This window comes from Phacochoerus africanus, chromosome 2 (assembly GCF_016906955.1).
Source record: "Phacochoerus africanus isolate WHEZ1 chromosome 2, ROS_Pafr_v1, whole genome shotgun sequence".
In the NCBI taxonomy this organism is placed as follows: domain Eukaryota; kingdom Metazoa; phylum Chordata; class Mammalia; order Artiodactyla; family Suidae; genus Phacochoerus; species Phacochoerus africanus.
Window position 1 is genome coordinate 160,727,337 of NC_062545.1, and position 21,657 is coordinate 160,748,993.

Sequence of the window (21,657 nt, forward strand, 5' to 3'; positions counted from 1 at the left end):
AATGAGTGGAGTGAGCAGTGCAATTTGATGGTGAGGGTCTCGAGCCCTCAAAGACTAAGCCCGGTGTCCACTCCTCACTCACCTTCCCTGTCTGTCTAGTGATAATAATACTTGTGCTAACTGCCTGAAGGGCCCCTAGGAATAAATGATAATATCTATAGATATCTTTAAAATATGCAAAACTCAGGGTTCTGATATTGTGAAATATTTCAAGCAAACAGGAAATGTAGAGAATAAGATAGCAAATGCCTTTGTATCTACCATCGCTGTCATATCTTTATGCACTATTGGCTTCAGATCTTCTTACCTCACTTTAAAATGAGAGAGAAAGAGAGAAAGAGCGTGCACTTCCTCAGTCCCATTCCTCTTTTCTGTTCTCTGAGCTTCACAGCTTCCATTTAAATTTGGTCTCTATTATTACTAAGCATGATTGCATGTTTTACACATGTTTTTCCATAGACAGTATGTATATTTTTCACTGTTTTCAATCTTTCTCTATACAATATCATTGGCTTTGGTGAAATTCATCTCTTGTAAAACATGGACCTCTGCTTCATCCATCCCCCATTCTGTGTGGTAGTCTATCAAAGGAAGGTCGTTACAGTTGTTTCTAACTTTTAAAATGTCCATTTGAAGAATATGATAGAGGTTTCTAACTTCGTGATATTACAGATGGTGCTACAACACATGCATGTTCTTTGCCTACATGTGGGAGAGTTGAGGTTTTCTTAGAGATAGAGATAGGTAGGTAGATAGACAGACAGACATCTACATATGCAATACGCCCAGGAGCTAAGTGATAAAGTTAGAACATCTTCAACTTCCCTGGATGTCGCCAAATTGCTCTCCAAAGTGAAGGCATCAATTCACCACCAGTGTGGTTTGAGAATTCCTACTGCCCCATATTCTCTCCAGAATGTATCATTGCCTTATTTAAATTTTTCTTTTGCCCATCTGATGGCTGTGTAGGGTTTAGATGTGATTTCCTGATTTCTAGTGAGGTTGAGCATCTTTTCATCTGCTTACTGAAGTCAGCTTTCCCCCTTAATGAATTCTTTCTTTTTATCCTTTGCCTGTTTTTCTGTTGGGGTGTTTGTTTCCTTAATGATTTATTGGAGTATATGAAATGTTCTTGATACCAATCACTGGACTCTTATGTGCTTGGCATATATCTTCTCTTGGTTTTGTAATTTTATTTTATTGATGGTATGCTAAGAGTTTTTCATTTTTCATTTTGTTTTAGTCTTATAACAAGTTTGTGGGGTAAATACTATTTCTATTCCTATTTTATCAGTTAAGATAGTGCCTCTAAGAGAGTTTAAGTAAATAGACTGAAATCTCATAACTGGTAAGTGGGGGGGGGGGGGCTGGATCAAATCCAAATTTGTCTAGTTCTAGAGTGCTCTTTAAGGCATAAGCACTGTGAATGTCCTCATTTTACAGATGAGCACACTGAGGCTCAGAGATGTTCAGTGATTTGCTCAGCATCACACAGTGCAGTAATGTTAGAACCAGAACTAATCTTCAGGTCTCTAGATGGCTAGCACAACTATATACCTGGATGGAAAGATGGGGGAAAGGAGGAAAAAAATACTGCATCCACATATCCTTTTAAAATTTAGCTTTATAAAATGACAAACTATTTGAAATACAAACCAAAAAATTCAGAGAATAACACAGCAACCAGTAGTCAACTCTGCTCAGATTTAATAAATGTTGACATTTAGCTAGATTTTTAAAAGTTTATTTTATGCTGAAAATATTACAGTTAAAGCCTCTTTTCTACCCTAACCTGATGCCATTCCCCTCCAACTTTAATGGAGGTAGCCACTGTTGTGTATCCTATCAAAGTTGTATCGTTACACACATATTGTTGCATTTATCTCCTGGCTGTGTGTCATGAACAATAACTAGTATTTTTTGTGAATTTAAAACATTTATGGTCATGTCTTTAATAATCCATCTTTCTGCAACTTTCTTTATCACTCAAAATTATGTTTTTAGGATTTATCTAGTTAATTGATGCAGAGCCAGTTTCCTTACCTGCTACCTCAGTTCCTTTTATGAATATATCATAATATATCTATTCTCTAATTGACACAGTGCTGTTGTGAACTTCCTTTGGCTTATTTCTCCATGTGGACGTGTGAGCTTCTCAAAGCTGGGGGTGCAGACATGGATTTCCACTTTGGTAGATGGTACTGAATTGCTCTCAATTCACACTTCCAGCAACCATGTATCAGAATTCTTGTTGCTCTGTATCTTTTCCAACTGGGCTTGATGATTCAGGCTTTCACATTTTGCTAATATGACAGATTGAAAGGTATTTTGTGGTATTGATTTATATTTTTCTGATTTCTGGTGACATGCTTGTCTTTCTCATGATTGTTGGTCATTTGGGTTATTTTTTGGTGTATTTCCAGTTTATAGATTTTGCTCATTTTTTGTGGAGGGTTATTTGTTTTTTTTTCTTTACAGATTACCAGATGTTTACTATGTATCTTATATACTTAAAAAAAACAAAAACCAAAAAATCTCTCTCCATTTCTTGCCCTTAGCCTTTGTGTTTTGGTGTCTTTTGTCACATAAGTTTTAAAATCAAATTGATCAACATGTCTTTTTGCCTTTTTTTTTTTTTTTTTTTTTGCTTTATGGTTTGTGCTATTGTGTCATTCCCTAATGTGGGGTTATAAAAAATTGTCTATATTTTTTTTCTTAAATATTTTAAAGTTACCAGTAATTCTTTTGGACGTAATGTGAGTTGAAGATTTGTTGTTGTTTTTTTTTCCATATGAATAACCAGTTGTTCCAGAACCATTTAATAAATAGTTCAGTCATTTCCCACAGTTTCTTGTTTTGTTTTGTTTTGTTTTGTTTTTTAGCTATTTCTTGGGCCGCTCCTGCGGCATATGGAGGTTCCCAGGCTAGGGGTCCAATCGGAGCTGCAGCCACCGGCCTATGCCAGAGCCACAGCAACGCAGGATCCGAGCTGCGTCTGTAACCTACACCACAGCTCACTGCAAGGCCGGATCGTTAACCCACTGATCAAGCGCAGGGACCTAACCCGCAACCTCACGGTTCCTAGTCGGATTCGTTAACCACTGCGCCACGACGGGAACTCCTTCCCACAGTTTTATAATGCTACTTCTGTCACATCCCCAGTTCCTACATGCAGAGGGGCTCTCTCTCTTATGTCGGTCTACTTATCTATATCTACACCAATCCTATTGTGTCTTAACTATAAGCCTTTTTTTTTCTTGTCTTTTTAGGGCTGCATCTGCGGCATATGGTAGTTCCCAGGCTAGGGTTAAAATCGGAGCTGTAGCTGACGGCCTACCCCACAGCCACAGCAACGCAGGATCTGAGCCACATCTGCGATCTATACCGACGCCAGATCCTTAATCCACTGAGCGAGGCCAGGGATCGAACCCACGTCCTCAGGGACTGGGTTTCCTTTCCTATTTTTCAGATTGGGTTTGTTACTGCTGAGCCAGGACGGAACTCCTTGGCTGTTTTTTTGACCTTAATTCTTCTGTATGAATTTTTAAACCAGCTAAAAATGTCCATGAAAAACCTTTCTGAGACTTTAATACGAATTATATTCAATTTATGTAGGGAAGGAACTAATGTTGGTGTTGAGTCTTCTCATCTCTGAGCATGATATATTGCTCTATTTAGGTCTTATGACTTTCAGTGAAGTTTTATAATTTTCTTTCATTTAACTTTTGCACCTCTTTCTTTAGATTTATCTCTAGGTTTGTCATACTTTATTGCTATTGCTCACAGGATCTTTTAAAAGTTACATTTTTAATTGGTTGTTGCTGATAAGGATGCCATGGATATTTGCATATTAATCTTGTTTCCAGTATTCTTTCCAAACTCTTTTGTAACTTGTAATTGTAGTTTCTCATTGATTCTCTATGTAGACAATCTTATGTGCAAATAATTCTTTTGCTTCTCCATTTCAAATTCTTATTTCTCTTACTCCTTTTTTCTTGTTCTATTGTATCAGCCAAATATCTCACATGACAGTGAATGGAGTCGTGGTAGAAAAAGCACATTTATCTATGTCCTGATTTTGAAGGAAGTATATTCCTAAAGTTTATTTTAGGTTCTTAATAGAAACTACTTAGTAAAAACCTTCTTCTATGCTTGGTTGTCTCGGTATTTTATTGTATATTTAAATTTTGAATAGATGTTAAATTTTATAAATGTTTTTTCTTCATCTATTGTGATGATCAGTTTTTTCTTCTTAATATGTCAGTGTGGCAAATTATAGCAAGACTTTCTAATGTTAAATCTTCCTTGAGCTTCTTGAATAAATCTTATTGGATCATCACATACACACACCCATGCATACTATATACTACCATGTGATAAATATATGTGGTTATGATATATGTGATACATTATAGATATCATATAAAACATTTATTTTAAAATAAATGTATATTTATAGACATACTACACTTCTAGGTATGATTGCTAATATTTTATTATTTGTGATCATAATATTCTATTTTTTGGCGTATCAATTTTTTTTGTCTTTTTTGTCTTTTTAGGGCCACACCGCAGCATATGGAAGTTCCCAAGCTAGGAGTCAAATCGGAGCTGTGGCTACTGGCCTATGCCGCAGCGACAGCAATGTGGGATCTGAGGCACATCTGTGACCTACACCACGGGTCATGGCAACGCCGGATCCTTAACCCACTGAGCAAGGACGTTAGTCGGGTTCGCTAACTACTGAGCCATGATGGGAACTCCCTGGTGTTTTAATTTTGGTAACATACTTTTCTAGGAAATTTTCCATTTAATCTATTTTTAGTTTTATTGCTTTAAAGTAGAGAATAGAATTATCATACTCTAAAACAATCTTTATTGTATTTATAGTTATGGCTCCTTTTCATATCTAAAAGTGTTTATTTGCGCCTTCTTTTGTTTCTCTTGCTCATTCTTGTTGAGCACCTACCTACTTTGTCTTTTTATCTTAAGAAAATCCACATTTGTTCCTATGTATATTGCTTCTTTGCTTTTATTTTACTGATTTGTTATTATCTTTATCATCACCTTCCTGCTACTTTATCTTTGTCCATTTGTGGAAAAAGAATTTTTTCTATTGTCTTTGAGATTATTTTATTGCTTAATTTTTTTGTTCTTCCTAATTTAAAATGTTTCTTGTTTTCTTATATTGCATTTAAGGCTAAAATTCCATCTACTAATATCTAGGGTTTTAGTTATTGTTCAGTTCCAAATAGTTTTTTACTTTCGTTTTTATTTTATTTAATAATTTGACAGTGTGTTTTTGAAATTTCAAGATGTTCTGGGGTTTGGGGCCTGTGGTTTTGTTACTGGTTTCAACTTTTATTGTATTTTTGGTTGATGAGTGTGGTCTGAATGTTAGAAATTCTTTGAAATTTGTTGAAACTTGCTCTGTGGCCTAGAACCTGGTCAATTTTTATAAACATTTCATGTGTATTCCTTATTTATTGAATGAAGGGTTCTCTTCACAGCCACCAGATGAAGTTTGTAATATGTGCTATTTAAATTTTTTCCTATTTTTTATACTGGTCTGTTGATTTCATAGAGGTATGTGCTAAAAGCTCTCACTATAATCTTGAATTTGTTACCTTCATATAATTAAATCAGTTTTTGCTGTATATATATTTGACACTGTGTGGTTAGGTATATGGAAGAATTGCTGGTGAATGTATCTTTGAATCTTTAAACAGTGATCTTCTTTATCATCCTAGATGCTTTTGGCTGTAAAGTATATTTTATCAGATTAAGTCATTCAATTAAAATAAGTATTTATTGAGCATTTACTATTTGTAGGGACACTTATTATCGGAAACATTTTTTTCCTATTTACTCTTCCGCTAATATTATATTTTAGGCTTCTCTCTTAAAACAGCCGGCATTTTACAAAATTCAATCTGAAGATTTTTTTCCTTTTAATGAATTAGTTTAAGCCGTTTACATTTATTAAGTCATATATTTGGAATTCACTAGGAATACAAATGTTTTCTGTCTGCCATGCTTCTTGTATATTTATTTTTTTTCTTCCTGTCCTGCCTTCTGTTAGATTACTTGAATTTCCTTGTTGATTTTGCATCCTCTTCCCTGTGCCCAGTCCTTGGTCCTCATGTGGCAGTAGACCCCCAGCCATGGCCATGCTCAGGGCCCAAGCACAGATGGCTATGTTTCAAGAAAACCTGTGCAAAAGATAGAACCTGCTCAGGAGCTATTTCCCGAAGAAGATTTATGGATGCACTTTGGAAAGAAACAGCTCTCAAGAAGCCAGCCTGAGTTATCTGAAGGCCCCATTGGACATTCTGGAGCCTATCCAGTCCAGAAGAAACAGGAAACATGCAAGAAACAGCAGGATAAGGAGGATATGGATGAAAAGACAAAAAGGAAAGATGAAAGCAAAGGTCCTCCAGGTGGCCCAGTGGATGTCAAGGAGTGGACTGAAGTCCTCCTATAGTGCCTGAAGCTGAGCAGTCACCATGGTCACCAACTGGTTGCAGCTGCAGATACCTCAGGCTAAAGATGGGAAAAGTATTGAAGAAGATCTTTGAACAGATGAACAACCTTCACACCAAGCTAGAAGGCTTCCATAGTGAAGCAGAGCACCAGAACCCTACCAGTGGTTGTGGGGACCCACTAAGCTGTGTTGTATGATGTCATTCGGAAGAATTTCAAGAAGCTCAAGTAGCCAGGGGATAATCAAATGGAATGATGTATTGAGAACCTCCTCTCATTCTGCGATGGGTCGAGCAGAGACCTCCTTGCCTCTTAACAGGGGCTCCAGACTCTCTCCCATCTTTTTCCTGTTGAGGTTTCTCCTTCATCTTGCCTCCCAAGCACAAAAATGTAGTCATACTGTTAAAACAATGATTACTATTTTCCTCTTGATTTGTAATGTATACAGTTTGTTCTGTATCTCAGCTGTTACCCTTAAATCTTAAAAATTATATTTGAGTTCACAAACTCTAAAATTAAAGCATCATCTGTATCTCTATTTGCTTCCCAAACAATGTAATATAGATTCCTTAGAAAATTTTAACCCAGCTTTTCTCTCTCTCTATTCTAATATGACACCATCAGCTGTTTTATTTTCATCTATCATTTGTTTCTAGTTGTTTTGTCCATGTAAAATTGTTTTTACAAACCTACTTTTTAAAATTTTTGAGGCATCTAAAGAGATGCCATTTTGGAGTTCCTGTCATGGCTCAGTGATTAACAAATCCAACTAGGAACCATGAGGTTGTGGGTTCGATCCCTGCCCTTGCTCAGTGGGTTAAGGATCCGGCATTGCTGTGAGCTGTGGTGTAGGTCGCAGGCATGGCTCGGATCTGGCGTTGCTGTGGCTCTGGAGTAGGCCAGTAGCTACAGCTCTGATTAGACCCTTAGCCTGGGAACCTCCACATGCTGTGGGTGCGGCCCTAGAAAAGACAAAAAAAAAAAAAAAGAGAGAGAGAGAGATGCCATTTTACTGGGTAAGAGTATGAAATCCAGAATGAGACTGCCTTGATTTGAAGGCAGTTTAATTGTAAATTACTTAGAATGGTGCCTGGCATGCAGTCAAGTACATAGTAAGCCCTTGATACATATTATTGATATTGTTTCTCAAAGTTTGTCCCCCCCTTTCTCAGGTCAAATTTCTTCCTACTGAAGTACATCCTTAAGTAGTTCTTTCATCAAGGATTTAGGGAGTTGAAACTATCTCACTCTATCTGAAAATATCTTTAATTCACCTTTAGTCTTGAATAATAATTTTCTAGGTATAGAATTCTACATAGATATTTTCCCTCAGCATTTGAAAATATTGATTCATTGCCTTCAAAGATCTTTATTGATGAGGTTCAGTCAGTGACAGTCTGTTTTTGTTTAGAGGTTTGGGTTTTTTTTTTTTTTCTTCTTCTGATTGCCTTAAAGATTTTTGTTTGCTTTTCTTTTTGTTCCTGTCTTTGATGATCTGCAGTTTCACCACAGTCCTTTTTGGGATTCTCTTGAATCTAAGAATTCCTAGTATTCATTAATTCTGAAAAATTCTGTCATAATCCCTGAATATTGTCTCCCACAGTTTTGTCTATTTTTTCCGTCTTCTGTTGTTTGTTATTAGATCTTGTTCTTCTCTTTTTCAAGTCTCTTAACCTGTTTTTTCCATATTTCCTACATCTTTATTTTTCTGTGGTCTATTTTTTTCTTAATTTCCTCCTACCATTTCTATTCTTGTTCTTCTAAGGTGAGCAAGGTGAACATCTAGTAGGCATCCTTCCATATGTTTTCCCAAGCTGATATAAAAGTAAGCACATTTTTTTTTTATAGATTAAATAACAGAGTTTTGGAATTCTCTTGTGGTGCTGTAGGTTGGGGATCCAACATTGTCAGTGAAGCAGCTTGGGTTGCTGCTGTGGCATGGGTTTGATCCCTGGCCCAGGAACTTACAGTTTTTTTGAGGACAGCCAAAGAAAGAAAGAGAGAAAGAAAGAAAGAAAGAACAGTGTTTTGTTGTTTGCAAAACATTCAATCATACCTTGTGCATTACTTTATAACTTGACTTTCTCTCTTAATAGTACATTAAGGATCTCTTCCAGATAAGTAGATAAAATTTAATGAAAAAAAAATAGCTAACCAAATCCTGTGATATGGCAGTACTACAATTTATTCAGCCTTTCCACTATTGGTGAACCTTTAGGTTATTTTCAGTTTTATGTTTGTACAAACATTGAAAACATCCTCCTACATATGTACTTACGAGCTGGTTCCTTAATTTCTGTGGGAACAAATTCTACCTCACCTGCTTCGCCTGCCCCCACCCCCCGCCACACTTCCCCAAGAACATCACTTTCTCTATTTTAGCTCTTTCTTCTGTCATTTCTAAATGATGTGGTATGCTGTGATCTTTTGCTTTATCAACTTTACTCATGAGGTCTTAACTTCCGATTATATAAATGCAAATTTAGCTCTCTTACATATCCACTGCTTTCCCAACCCCTTTCTCTTAACATAATTGTATTGCAATATTAGGTTTTATCAGTTGTTAGTGTTTTTGCTCTTTGGCCCACGAAAATAGCATTAACAGTCAAATTTTTTGTTTTTATGAAGTTAATATCTGTCTTGCTTTTTCCATTTCCTTGGTGTTCTTCATCCTTGTGGGGAAAGATGTTCCCTCTATTATTTTTTTAACTGACTTATTGGGTTTTTTCTTTTCAATAAATTTTTATTATATTTATAGTTATACAACCATCATCACAACCTAATTTTAGAACATTTCCATCCCAAACCCCCAGTTCACCCTTCCCTCTCCCCCCATCTATTATTTTTCCTAGTCTCACAGTACAGTTTTCCACAAGGCTGATCACTCAGAAATTTGTGAGGAAGTTCTCATGTGGCACAGTGGCTTAAGGATATAACATTGTCACTGCAATGGCTCAGGTTGCTGCTGTGGTATGAATTCCATCCCTGGCCTGGGAACTTTCACATGCTGTGGGCATGGTCAAAAAAAAGAGAAAAAGTAATCTCTTAGTTCTCCTTCTTTTCTTGGCAACATTCTTCCTGGAGACTTCCATTTTCCTTTTATCTGGAATTTTCTTCAGGCCTGTTGCACAGTTGTCATGCTGGGCTTGCGCTTCCTTGTTATTCTAGAACTTTCCTTGGCCTTTCCTTGGCCTTTCCTTCCTTGTTATTCTAGAACTTTCCCCTCTCTTGATTTACTCCACTGTTTGAGAGAGCAAACTCTCTGACACACTTTCAGAATTAAAGCCCCGTGCGCTGGTGGAGGCCTCACTCTGACTCTCTCCTAATTCACTGATCCAGGCAGTTCCCTTCTCCACCTAAACCCTCTGCTTTCGTCCTGTTAGGTCACATCAAGTTCCACTCACCCATTTTTTTTTTTTTTGTGGCTCCCAATCTGCAAGCAGCTTTTCAAAAGTGGATGCAAGAGAGAGAGATTCATACTTTGAATGTCTAGGAGGTCTTTTGTTTCATCTTCTCACTGGAAGGCTTATCTGTCTTGCACAAGGAATTCTAGGGCAAAACTAAATTTTCTTCAGCGTGAAGACATTGCTGTAGTATATGCTACCTCCCAGTGTTGCTGTTAGAAAGCTAAAGCCATACTGATTTTTGATGCTTTGTACCTGACCTTTTTTTTTTTTTTTGTCTTTTTACTATTTCTAGGGCCACTCCCGTGTGGCATATGGAGGTTCCCAGGCTAGGGGTCCAATCAGAGCTATAGCTGCCGGCCTATGCCAGAGCCACAGCAACGAGGGATCCGAGCCGCATCTGCAACCTACACCACAGCTCACGGCAACGCCGGATCCTTAACCCACTGAGCAAGGGCAGGGACCGAACCCGCAACCTCATGGTTCCTAGTCGGATTCGTTAACCACTGCGCCACGACGGGAACTCCTGTACCTGACCTTTTTAAAACATTTCTCCTTGGACCTTGTAGAATCTTTTCTTTTCCCCAGTATTCTAAATTTCACAACAATTTTCCTAGTCTGCTTTCATCTGTTGTACTGATTAATCAGTGTGTTCTTTCAATCTGTCAAATTCACTTCTCTCCGTTAACTCGTCTTTCTTTCCAGAACTGTGGGTGTTGTACTTTCTAGGCTAGTCCTCTAATTTCTTCTTCTATTTTCCATCCCTTTATCTTTTGCTCTCTTTGGGGGCAGTTTCTTCAACTTCAATTTCCAACCTGTCTATTGGGTTTTCATTTCTGTTATTGTTTTAAATTTCCTCTTTTCATCTATAAATAGTCTTTTTTTTTAAAGCATTCTGTTCTGTTTTCATGTGACAGTCTCTTAGCTTTCTGAAAAAAAAATTATCTTGAAATTTTCTTCTCCCTTCATGGCTTCTATTTCCTCATTGTTGCCTTTTTGTGTTTGTCTGTTTTGAACTCTTTTGTTTCAGGTAGAAGCTTTCCTTGCATGTCTGGTAATCCTTGACTGTCTGGTCATATTTAAGAATGAGGAACTAATAAGTTCATTGGAAGAGCTAATATGTTTATTAGAAGAACTCATAGGTTTATTGGACATTTACTGTGGGCTCTGAAGATGTGTGGGGCTTGTTGACTTTGAGCATTTCCATAGAATAATGGCTTGAGGCCATTTGTTGGGAACTCCTGAAGTCTATGAAGAACCTAAGTGTTCAGGGAACACTCTTCCAAAGTCTCCTCTGGAGGGTGAAGCTCTGCCTGCCCCAGTGCGGAGAGCTAAAGTGAGGAGTCAGGCTGGAGGGGTCAGCATTTGATGTGCATATTTTCTGTTTTGTTGGATGTGTGGCAGCTCCTAGTCCAGGAACCCTGTCTCCAGAGTTCATCTTTACCAGTTGGGACAGAGGCTGCCACCCAGCGAGGTGGACCTAAGGAGGGGATCTGGGGGCAGAGGGAGATAACTGGTTCTTAAACAACTTTCATCTCATCTCATTTCAGTCACTCTGCCCTGCCCCAGTTCCAGAGGTGACTAGTGCTGTCTGTTCCTGGACCTTTGCAGTCTCTGCTGGTTGGTTCCTAACTTTTCTGACTCCTGGTTTAGGATTCTGCCCTCTTTGTTGTGCTAGTTCTGTTACCACTGCTCCATCTGTTCTCCATCTTCACAAATCTTATTGCTGCTATCCCTTCACCTGTTCTCCTAGTCCTGGTGGGTTTATGTCTTTTAAATGGTCACCTGGCCTCATCGTAGTGAGGTTTCAGTGTGACCAATATTAGATACGGTGTGTTCAATTTTCCATTGTTACTTGGAAGTCCTATGTTATATTTTGGTTGATTTCCTAAAATCTTTTTTTCCAGTTCACTCATTCTATACTTGTGTCACTTTATTTTCTAACTTTTCCACTGAGCTATTTTTAGGAGTTCTATTTTGTCCTTTTTTCAAGTCTGCTCTTTTCTTTTTCTTTGTTATTTACTCCTATTCTTTCATTATGGCTTTTAGTCTTACTTTTATCATTTTAATAATTTGAAGAAGTCTTATTTTGTTGTCCATTTCAGATTACCGTATTTTCCCAGCTCTTAGATTTTAGTCTAAAAAAAAAACATCTCTTTATGACTGTCCATCATGGTAGTTAATTCCTTTATATGGTATGTGTGTATTTGTGTTTTGGCAAGTTCATCTTCACAGAGATTTATTTCCTATGGGAATCTTGTGAATCCTGAGTTATGAAATTGTCCCTATGCAGTGGTCATATGTTTGTTTATTTTGGTGATCGAAGGAGTTTCAGTGGTCCTGAAAATGTATTTATATTCACTGCTCGTCTCACACCCAGACACACCAATAATGTAAATTCTGATCCTACAATTGAATGGGATTCATGTTTAGGGTTTTCCTTTCTCAGATGTGTCCAAGCTCTGCATTTAAAACAGTTATCTTCTTTGGAGTTCCTGTCATGGCGCAGTGGAAACGAATCCGACTAGGAACTGTGAGGCTGCGGGTTCAATCCCTAGCCTTGCTTAGTGGGTTAAGGATCTGGTATTGCCATGAGCTGTGGTGTAGGTCGCAGACGTGGCTTGGATCTTGCATTGCTGTGGCTCTGGCGTAGGCTGGTAGCTGTAGCTCTGATTAGACCCCTAGCCTAGGAACCTCCATATGCCATGGGTGTGGCCCTAAAAAGACAAAAAACAAAAAACAAAACAAAACAAAAAGAAAGTTATCTTCTCTTCATCTTGAAGCCAGGGGTGGGGGCATGGGACAGTGGTTTTCGTCTCCTTTCATGGATAGGGTGACTTTTTAAGGCTTTGAGATTTAGGAAAAGAGTTCGCTCAATCCTGTCTCCCTCCCCCCACCTCACACAGGACCAAGGCCACATCTCTTCATGGGCGTTAGAATCAGACTGCTGTCCCCAGATCCCCAGAAGTATTTGTGCGGGTCTGAAACTTCCCTTGTCATCATGAAGTCACCTTTTTGTTAAAGCTCTGACTTTAATTTGATCTTCATTCCTGGAGCCCATACTTCTCTCCCTTCCTTCTTTCCCTCCTAGCCCTGCACTGTGATTTTTTTTCCAGAAGTTCCCATTTTTGTAGTGGAAAGGGACCATAGGATCAGCCCAATGTTTGCAATTTTTCTGGAAGTGAACACTCACATCCTCTATGGAGCTAAACCTGTAACATAGTAAACAAAACCTGGAATCGACTCTAAAGGGCCAGAGATCAAAAGCTCCTGAGATATCACTTCATCCAACACTAGCATTTTAGGAAACTTAGGCTTAAGTCTGATGAAACTACTTGCCCACAGATACATGGCCAGTGAGTGGAAAAAGCTGAAGACAGATCGCAAAAGGTAGCCACCTTTTTCTTATTACCACATCACAGGGAGAAGCAGCGTCATCAAGCAGCTAGCTGTTGTCTGGTTGCAAGACTCCTTAGTGTGACAAATGTTCTGCCTTAAATTACTGTGAGATTTCGGGAGATTGTGTTGGTTTTGTGTTGTTTTTTAATCTTGGGGAATAGAAAGCAGTAATGCCCACAGAATCACTTAGATGGTTTTTCTTCTGTCCCAATTTTTTTTTTTTTTTTTTTTTGCTTTTTAGGACCATACCTACAGCAAATGGAGGTTCCCAGGCTAGGGATTGAATTGGAGCTGTAGCTGCTGGCCTACGCCACAGCCATAGCAACGCAAGATCCAAGCTGCTTCTGTGATCTACACCACAGCTCACGGCAACACCTTAACCCGCTGAGTGAGGCCAGGGATCGAACCTGCGTCCTCATGGATGCAAGTCAGATTCGTTAACCGCTTAGCCACAACGGGAACACCTCAATTTTGTTTTCTTTTTTGATTTTAATTTTTCCAAAGAGTAATGCATTTTCCCCTCTCCTTTCTTCCTTTTCTTTTCTTTTCTTTAAGACCCAATTCAGGTTCCATGATCTCTCAGAAATCTCCCCTGAAGTCTGCAGCCCATCAAGGGTTTTTTTCCTTCTCTAACTGCTTTTGACATTGTCATTTGAACCACTTAATTGTCCCCCTATTATAAATCTGTCTGACCCTGTTTAATGATTGAATGTGATGTACTTGGTCTCCTCAACAAAATTGTAAGTGCTAGTTTGCAGAAACCGTGCTTAGACATCTTTACCATTTCCCAAAGTGCTTTTCTTGATTAATTGATGAGTAAACAACTTAGAGGAAATATGTTCCCTGTGATAGAGCCTGGGCTTGGTGTCAGGAAGCCTGGATTCTGCCCCTTTTCTCGCCATCAGTTCCCTGGTGTATTTGAGCAAACCATCTTGCCTTGTATGAGCAGGCCACTGTAATCTGACAATTAGATTGAGTGGTCATGTATCTTAGCTTTCAAACAGGGACAGTTATGAGAGCAAAAGGGGAAGCACTACGAATAATTTTACAGGGACAACAGGTGTAACCTCGGACTCTTCCTGACGAGCCAGGACATATGGTCACCTTATGTCACAAATCACCTTGAGCTCTTCAGAAAATTCTGCACAGATGCTCTCAAAATACCAGTCTTGAAATAAAAAAAAATTATCATCCATCAGCACGACATCACGGGTAATAAAGTGTTTTGTTTTCCCATACGTTCATATTTTCTCAACTACTTTCCTGGCTTTAAATGCTTATTATAACTGAAGTTAAAGAAATTATGGGTTTGAGAATTAGTATTATTAAGAGAAAAATGCCTTTATTTTCCATGTCAACACCACTCTCTGTCCTGGAGGAATTTTCAGAATTCTGAGCCTTGTTTTCTTGGGTGCTTTTTGAAACATAAGCTCTTACCTCCAGTATAACCAGTGATGGAGGAAAGGTCTGTGAATGGTTGTTGATCCCCAAGACTGGGTATGTCTTCATGTAATGGTGTGTTCAGTGGCTTAGCGTAGTAGGTGAGGTAGATCTTTAAAAAGACACATTATAAATACTATTGCTCACTAGCTGGCTCACTTCTGCAGCTCTTGCCAGAATGCTCTGTACACAGCAGGTGCTTCATAAATGTTTGTTGGCTTCAAATTCCAAGGAACACTTGGAAGACAGTGGTGGCTAGTAAATTCATTTACCAGTGCTGGTCGCTTCACTCCTGCTGGTGCTTAGGGAGTACTCCGTGATGGGGGCACGGTGTTGGAATGCAAAGACAAACAGATACTATCTCTTCCCTCTGGGATTTTATGATCTAGAGACAGTCTTGGAGCCGTAAACAACACAGTCTAAGAAAGTTCAAGGAAAAAAAAAAATCAGTTTTGACCTAGGGGAGTTAGGTGGCATTTGAGCTAGGGTTTGAAAGGTAGGCTTCTACTCTAGAACAGAGGTGGATGAAGGCCATTTCATACAGTGGCAATGGCACAAACAAAAACCTGTAAGAGTAAAATTGCTTGGAATGTATAAGGAATCTTGTATAAGAGGTCTTGTGTGTCCGGAAGATAAGCTTTAATAGGTGAGATGTCCTTTAATGTCAAACTAGGGAACTGGGGTTATATTATGTAGACAATGGGAATCACAGTTTTGGATTCTTGCAACCAACTCATGTGGCAGAATGATAACCTGGTTGCAGGTAGACCAGTAATGCAGAGGCTTTGGTGTCTAGGGGAGATAGAAAGTAGCCAGATATGAGATACAGAATTAGCATGTAGAGTTTAGGAGGAGATAAGACCCGAACATGACACCAAAGGGATAAGAAGATGGTGACGCCATGATGAGACCATGGAAAGTTGGAGAAGAGCAGAACTGGGTTGTTAGGGAGCTCTTGAACTCTAGGGAGCTTTGTGAGACTATGTGAAATAGTGCATAAAAAACCTTAACTGATTCTTTGAATGAAGTAGATGTTTGATAAATACTACATTGAAGGAAGAAGGGAAGGAAGAAAAGAATGGGAAGAAAGGGGTCTTTCTCTCTGTGCACGAGGCCAAAACAGGGAGGATAGTTAAAGGTTTAGGAGATCCAATGAGAATCATGCACTGGGCTCTTCCTGTCAAGAACTTGCCAACTACTTATGAATTGAGTGCACAAACCAGGAGAGGACTCAGAAAGAATGAATGACCCAAGTTTGTTGGGGTCAGACAGGGAGAAGTAGGCTTTGAGCCAGACTTGGAAGAAGTGAGAGATGTGGGGTGATGGAGGGACCAAAATGAGCCAGAGCGGGTAGCCTCTCATGAGGCAGGAAGGGAACACACCACCCACATGGAGAATGGGAAGGATGCTGATTAGCATCAGAGGTAGTTTCTGCAAGTAGAGAAATGTCATGGGTGAGCGATGGGGGCGAGGGGGTCATCTGGAGGAGGCTAGAATGTTGCTCACTTTCTGACAAGCCTACCCTGAAACTGTCTTGGAGAACCCTGTTTCTGTATGACAACCAGCCCAATGCCTCCCCAGTTTTCTCTGACCATTTGGAGTAATAGCAGGGCAGTCCTTTGTGTGATCAGAAACCAAGTCACATAGACTTTTCCTGATGAGCCATTTCAGGATCTTCTCTCCCTAAATACTTTTATTGGGAGTACTGGTCAGTGCTTTGTCTTGCAAAAATGCCTTTTGGTTTCTTTCCCTTTGTCTTTGATTATTGGATAAACATTTTAGTTTCATGATTACGTAGTGTTTAGATGGGGCAATTCATGAATTGGCATTACTAAAGTTGTTTGCCTTCATTTACATTATATCAGTCATATTACATCTGCTTCAGGAATGCCAGAAAACATAAACATGGCTTATTTTGTAAACTACCTCAATTGGAGCATCTGAGAGAGAGAGAAGGCGTAAAATGTGGGAGTTGGTGTGCTGTCTCCCCTTGAATAGGAGAATCTTGAAGCCAGGAAGTTCCCTGGAAGCCTTCTACTACCACCTTCTTAAACCCGGTGCCTCCCATCCTCTTCCTGAATTCTTCTAAGGAAGGAGAGTTCTCAGAATGTGCCAACTTTTAGAGAAAGGCAAACCACAACCGAATAAAACGTTAACATTAATTTCTCTTAACACTAATCTGAAACTTGTTCAGGTGGCTACAGTATAAAATGGATGAAAGCCAGGAGTGACCTGGGGATACTGTCATTTGATCTACAAAATCCTAGTGTTTGCTGGATGCAGTGCTTATCAGTGAGGAGTGTCTTTTTGTGTGTGTGTGTGTGTGGAGGAGAGCTTTTCACATCTTCTTATCACATAAGTTGTCTTCATCTTCTGTGGTTTCTACACTTTGGTCTTTTCCCTTGGGTATTGTATCTTTCCCAGACATGGCTTCCAAGATGTGGCTGCATTTAGGGATGCAATATTAACAGTGGGTTGGTCTCTGTAATTTTGGACGAAATCACCTGTGTTTTTGCAGGCATCCGTATAAAGTTTACAAAATGACCCTGAGACTTAGCTGTTCTTCTGCATCAGTGTTTCACTTATTCATCCCTTTCTGTAGAAAAATCTGAGGCCCACTGTGTTCCTTTCCATTTCCACCATTTACTCTTCATTTGGGGCAATTATCAATGCTCACTGATACTATTACTTCAAAAATGGGTTTTAATCTCTGTCTCTGGGGGCCATGACATAATATCCCCAAACATCACCTTGATCCTTACTCCCTCCTCCTTAAAACCTTCATGGCATAATTTTCAAAATAATGTATTTTTTTGTTCTGATTACAAAAGCAAGATATATGTGTTTTTTTTTTTGTTTTTTTTGGGGGGGGTTGCAGAAAATTTAAAAAATAGAGAAAAGCGAAAAGTAATGAAAACATCACTTGTAATCCACCACCAAAACAATAGCCTATTGTTAATAGGTTGGTACACATCCTATAAGTTGTTCTTTTGTCTTTTCTAGTACTGAGAGCCTTCCTGGTCTGGTCCCAGCTTGACATTACAATCTTCTCTCTCTAGTTCCTTCCTCTCTGGGGACCTGTATTACCTTGCATGGGACTTTTCATATTCCTCCCACCCCAGTGATTTTTTTTCTGACTGTATAAACAATACATATTTTCTAAATATTTTAAAAATACATTTAAGAAATAAAAATTTCATTTGAAAACATCTTAGACCCTGAAATAAAAACCACTGACGTTTTGCAGACTACCTCATCATCAGCTGTTTATAGATGTGTGCCTAAGCTCACACACATGATTTCCTATAAGTGAGATCGTGGCATCCATGTGGTTTTTATGGTTGATATCTTCTTTCATTTTCGTTTATTTCTTTCCTCCCACTCCCTTCCTTCCCTCCACCCTAATCCCTCTCCCCCATGCTGCCGATGTTATTGGCCTTGTGTGTTATCCTTCTGTGCTTCATTCCACACTCATATAATTATACCAGACATTTAGATAGATAGGTAGATACTATGTACGTGAATTCTGTCATTGCTTTAGAAAAATCAGATCATATCATATGTCCCTCTCGGCATCTTGTGTCTTTTTCACTTCACAATGAAAAGAGAATTTCACGTTATTGAAACTCCTCCATGCTTTCTTTTTCACGACTGCAGAGTGTTTCTTGGTTGACCTTAGCACCATCTATTGAATGATTCTACTACTTACTGCTGTGGTGAGTTTTGAATTTGGATAGATATTTCCAAATGGTACAGCAATTTCTATTTCCACCAGCAGTGTAGAAGTACCTTTTGTGTGTCCTTTCATGTGGCTATGACATTGTCACTACCAAGGAGCCTCTAAATTTCAGGGGAGGATGGGGAGGCAGGGTCCCTTTGAAGTCCCAAACTTCAGGACAAACACAGGGCCATAAGAAGACCATCACTGTAATATATAATCAGAGAATTCATTAAATGGAGATGGTAGTTTACTGGAGTTGGGTTCTGGGGAAGAAATATTTATAGAAATGAATCTCAAGTCCTAAAGTGTTCTTTTATTTTAGGATGACATTTTTTTTAAACCCAACAACATTCAGTTAGCATGGAAGCTAGAAATTTCCCTCTTGGCTTTAATTTTTTCTTTATAGTTTTTGTCAGAACTCAAAAGGTTAAATACACCACAAACAACTTCTAAACCTTTGAGTCAACCTTGAAAAATACGCAGATGGATGTATGGCAAGATGGGCTCTGACTGAGAGTGCCTACTCCATGGGTTACATTTCCAGTGCTTTAAAAATACCTGTTCATGTGGTGGTCGAAGTCTGCAAACAGATGGGTGGGTTGGATCCTAACAGACCATCTCCTGCAGTGGGATGTTGGCTGCACCTCCTCTCCTTCAAGATGGCAGCTCAGCCCCACTCCCTTTCCTTCCCACCACCTGTCTTCCTCTAAGTCTGTACTGTTTTTCTACCCTCATCCTGCCACTACTTCTGTTGTCTTTCTTGCTTTCCTTCTTCTTCTTTTCTCTCCCTCCCCTCTCCCTTCCATGTATCCCAGATTTCTCAACTTTCCCACAAAGAAGCTTGGCGTCTGCAGCTAGTGCCTGCCATTGAGATGGTACCAGGAAGCCCACTCCACCCCTCACATCATTTTGGATGCAACCTGAAGGTCATTAGCCAGTCTGAGCTATTTTCATCCCTAATTTTTCTGTGGATAAGCTCTCCACTTGACAGAAAGGCTTCTCCCAGCCTCCTTTTACTGTTTTATCTGACATCATTTTAGGACCTTGAGTCCCTGAGGGCCTGAGGCATCCCTGCACTTGGAGGTAGAAAGAGATTCTATCTCCAGGAGAACTCAGAGCAACCTTTTCTGCAAAAGACTGTGGGCCCCTGGTGTCCCACCAAGAAAAGAACCTCTGGATTGTTTAAGGTTATTGGAGTTGCATGGGGAACGAATGAGGTAATCTAGACTCTAGTTCCATCATTCTTCAGTATCGTCTCAGTGTCAGGGAAAGTTATGAGTGGGATTCTGGTCTTAACTCTTTACTTCTGAATTTACTCACCTTTGTGGATTAGACAGAGCCTAGACATTAGTTTGATTGTGTGTGTGTGTGTGTGTGTGTGTGTGTGTGTGTGGTTTAATATGTACAACTTGTCTGAACGCAGTAGCTCTGTGGTTTATCTTTTACTGAGAACTGCTTTTTTTCTCTCCCTTTTCTAAGAAAATGCTAGTTTCCTAGACTGAAGTCTTTCTTGTGAGTTTGTCAGCAGAGAGGGGTGTTGTATGAGGGCCTGTCGGTGATACTGAGATCAAACAATCACCCAATTTGGGTGACTTTAACACAAATAGTGTTGACTGAAATGGTAGTGAGCATGTGATGCTGGCATGTGACATTTGAATATTTGCCAAGAAAAGCACCCAGGACACTGCGACCAGCTGCAAGAGTAAGAGATTTGCCTGTTTTACTGTTTTTACCTGCATTTTTATTTGAGAATCTGAAACCAACCTTTATAGTTTGGGGCAGGAAAGTAACACAGACAGCCAGCATGAATCTGTTTACCTGCTTTTGCCTTTCACTGTGTAAAGAATTCAGGTCACTTAGTCTTAATCAAGAGCAGCATAGGAATTAGGGGACATGATCTTAGCAAGTTTGAATTTTCTATATGTTCTTTCTCTCACTCCCTGTTCCTGAAATTCCTTTCAAGACTTTTTCATCCTTCTGGTAAAGGTGGTGACCTGCATTTGCTAAAGCTTGGAATTCAGACCTAAGATACCTGGGCCCCAGTTGTGGCTTGTTGCTGCTTATCACTATGAGACTCACTCTCTAGCCTTGGTTTTCTAATCTCTAAAATGGGACACCCTACTTCATGTGGCCATTGAAAGCATCATAACTTCTTTCCCTGCCCTCCTTTCCTTTGAAGAAACTCAGAATTTCCAAAACTGTGAAATGCAGTATTTTTAGGGCCCACTTAGAATTTTCCTGTAAGAAGAGAGGACAACAAGAAATGCAGTCTTCTACTGTTATAGCATTTAACCACCACCAACAACCCTTTCCCCCCACCCCTGGAAACTGGTTGCATTCTGATAAAACCTGTGCAGGGACTAGGCAATTGTAGATGGTGTGTCCCCTGATTTTCATGAGTTAAGAGCTTCCCTCTGGCACTTCTGTAGAAAGGCCTTCACAGAATGTAGTGCTACTGTGCTGGCAGTTGTGTCATTAGCCAGGGAGAGTCAGAGATTGCAGCCAAGTTAGAGTAATGCCAAATGCTATACCTGTCAGTAACATCTGTCATGCTCAAGTGCCTATTTAGTCTAAAGAACTAAAATCAGGCTGCATTCCCTCAAGTAAAATGTAGACAACAAGTGGGTACCCAAACTACAGCATCTGCCAGAGCGAATGTTAGCAAAGGATTAAGGTGACCGCTTGAAATATATAGGTGGCTTAAAACCAGAAATAAAGGATGCCACCCACAGGGACTCCTGTGGGCTCAGACAACCAGGAGAAGGAAGTTCCCATTGTGGTTCAGTGGTAATGAACCTGACCAGTATCCATGAGGACGTGGGTTCAATCCCTGGCCTCGCTCAGTGGGTCAGGGATCCGGCATTGCCATGAGCTGTGGTGTAGGTCGCAGATGTGGTTCGGATCCTGTGTTACTATGGCTATGGTGTAGGCCAGCAGCTGTAGCTCTAATTTGACCCCTAATCTGGGAACTTCCATATGCAGAGGGTGTGGCCCTAAAAAACAAAAACAAAACAAACAAACAAAAAAAGAGAGAAAGAAAAGAAAAGAAAACCAGGAGAAGAGGAAGGTCTGGATTGGAAAACAGGATAGCTGCTGTCCAGAGACAGCCTTTGGAGGCTCTGGAAGGATGTGGGGGAAGTAGGCCACAACATGACATGGACATGGTGAACACAGAGAAGCCTTTGAGCCAAAGACTTGGTGTTCTGGGTG

The 21,657-nt window shown here is 39.6% G+C and overlaps 1 protein-coding gene and 1 pseudogene across 1 annotated transcript in view; both read left to right on the plus strand.

The window, feature by feature from the left end:
* BCL2 (BCL2 apoptosis regulator) overlaps window positions 1-21,657 on the plus strand; it is a 179,856-nt gene that overhangs the window by 79,094 nt on the left and 79,105 nt on the right. The gene's annotated exons all lie outside the window — the stretch shown is intronic.
* Window positions 4,653-7,247, plus strand: LOC125119685 (proteasome activator complex subunit 1-like; annotated as a pseudogene).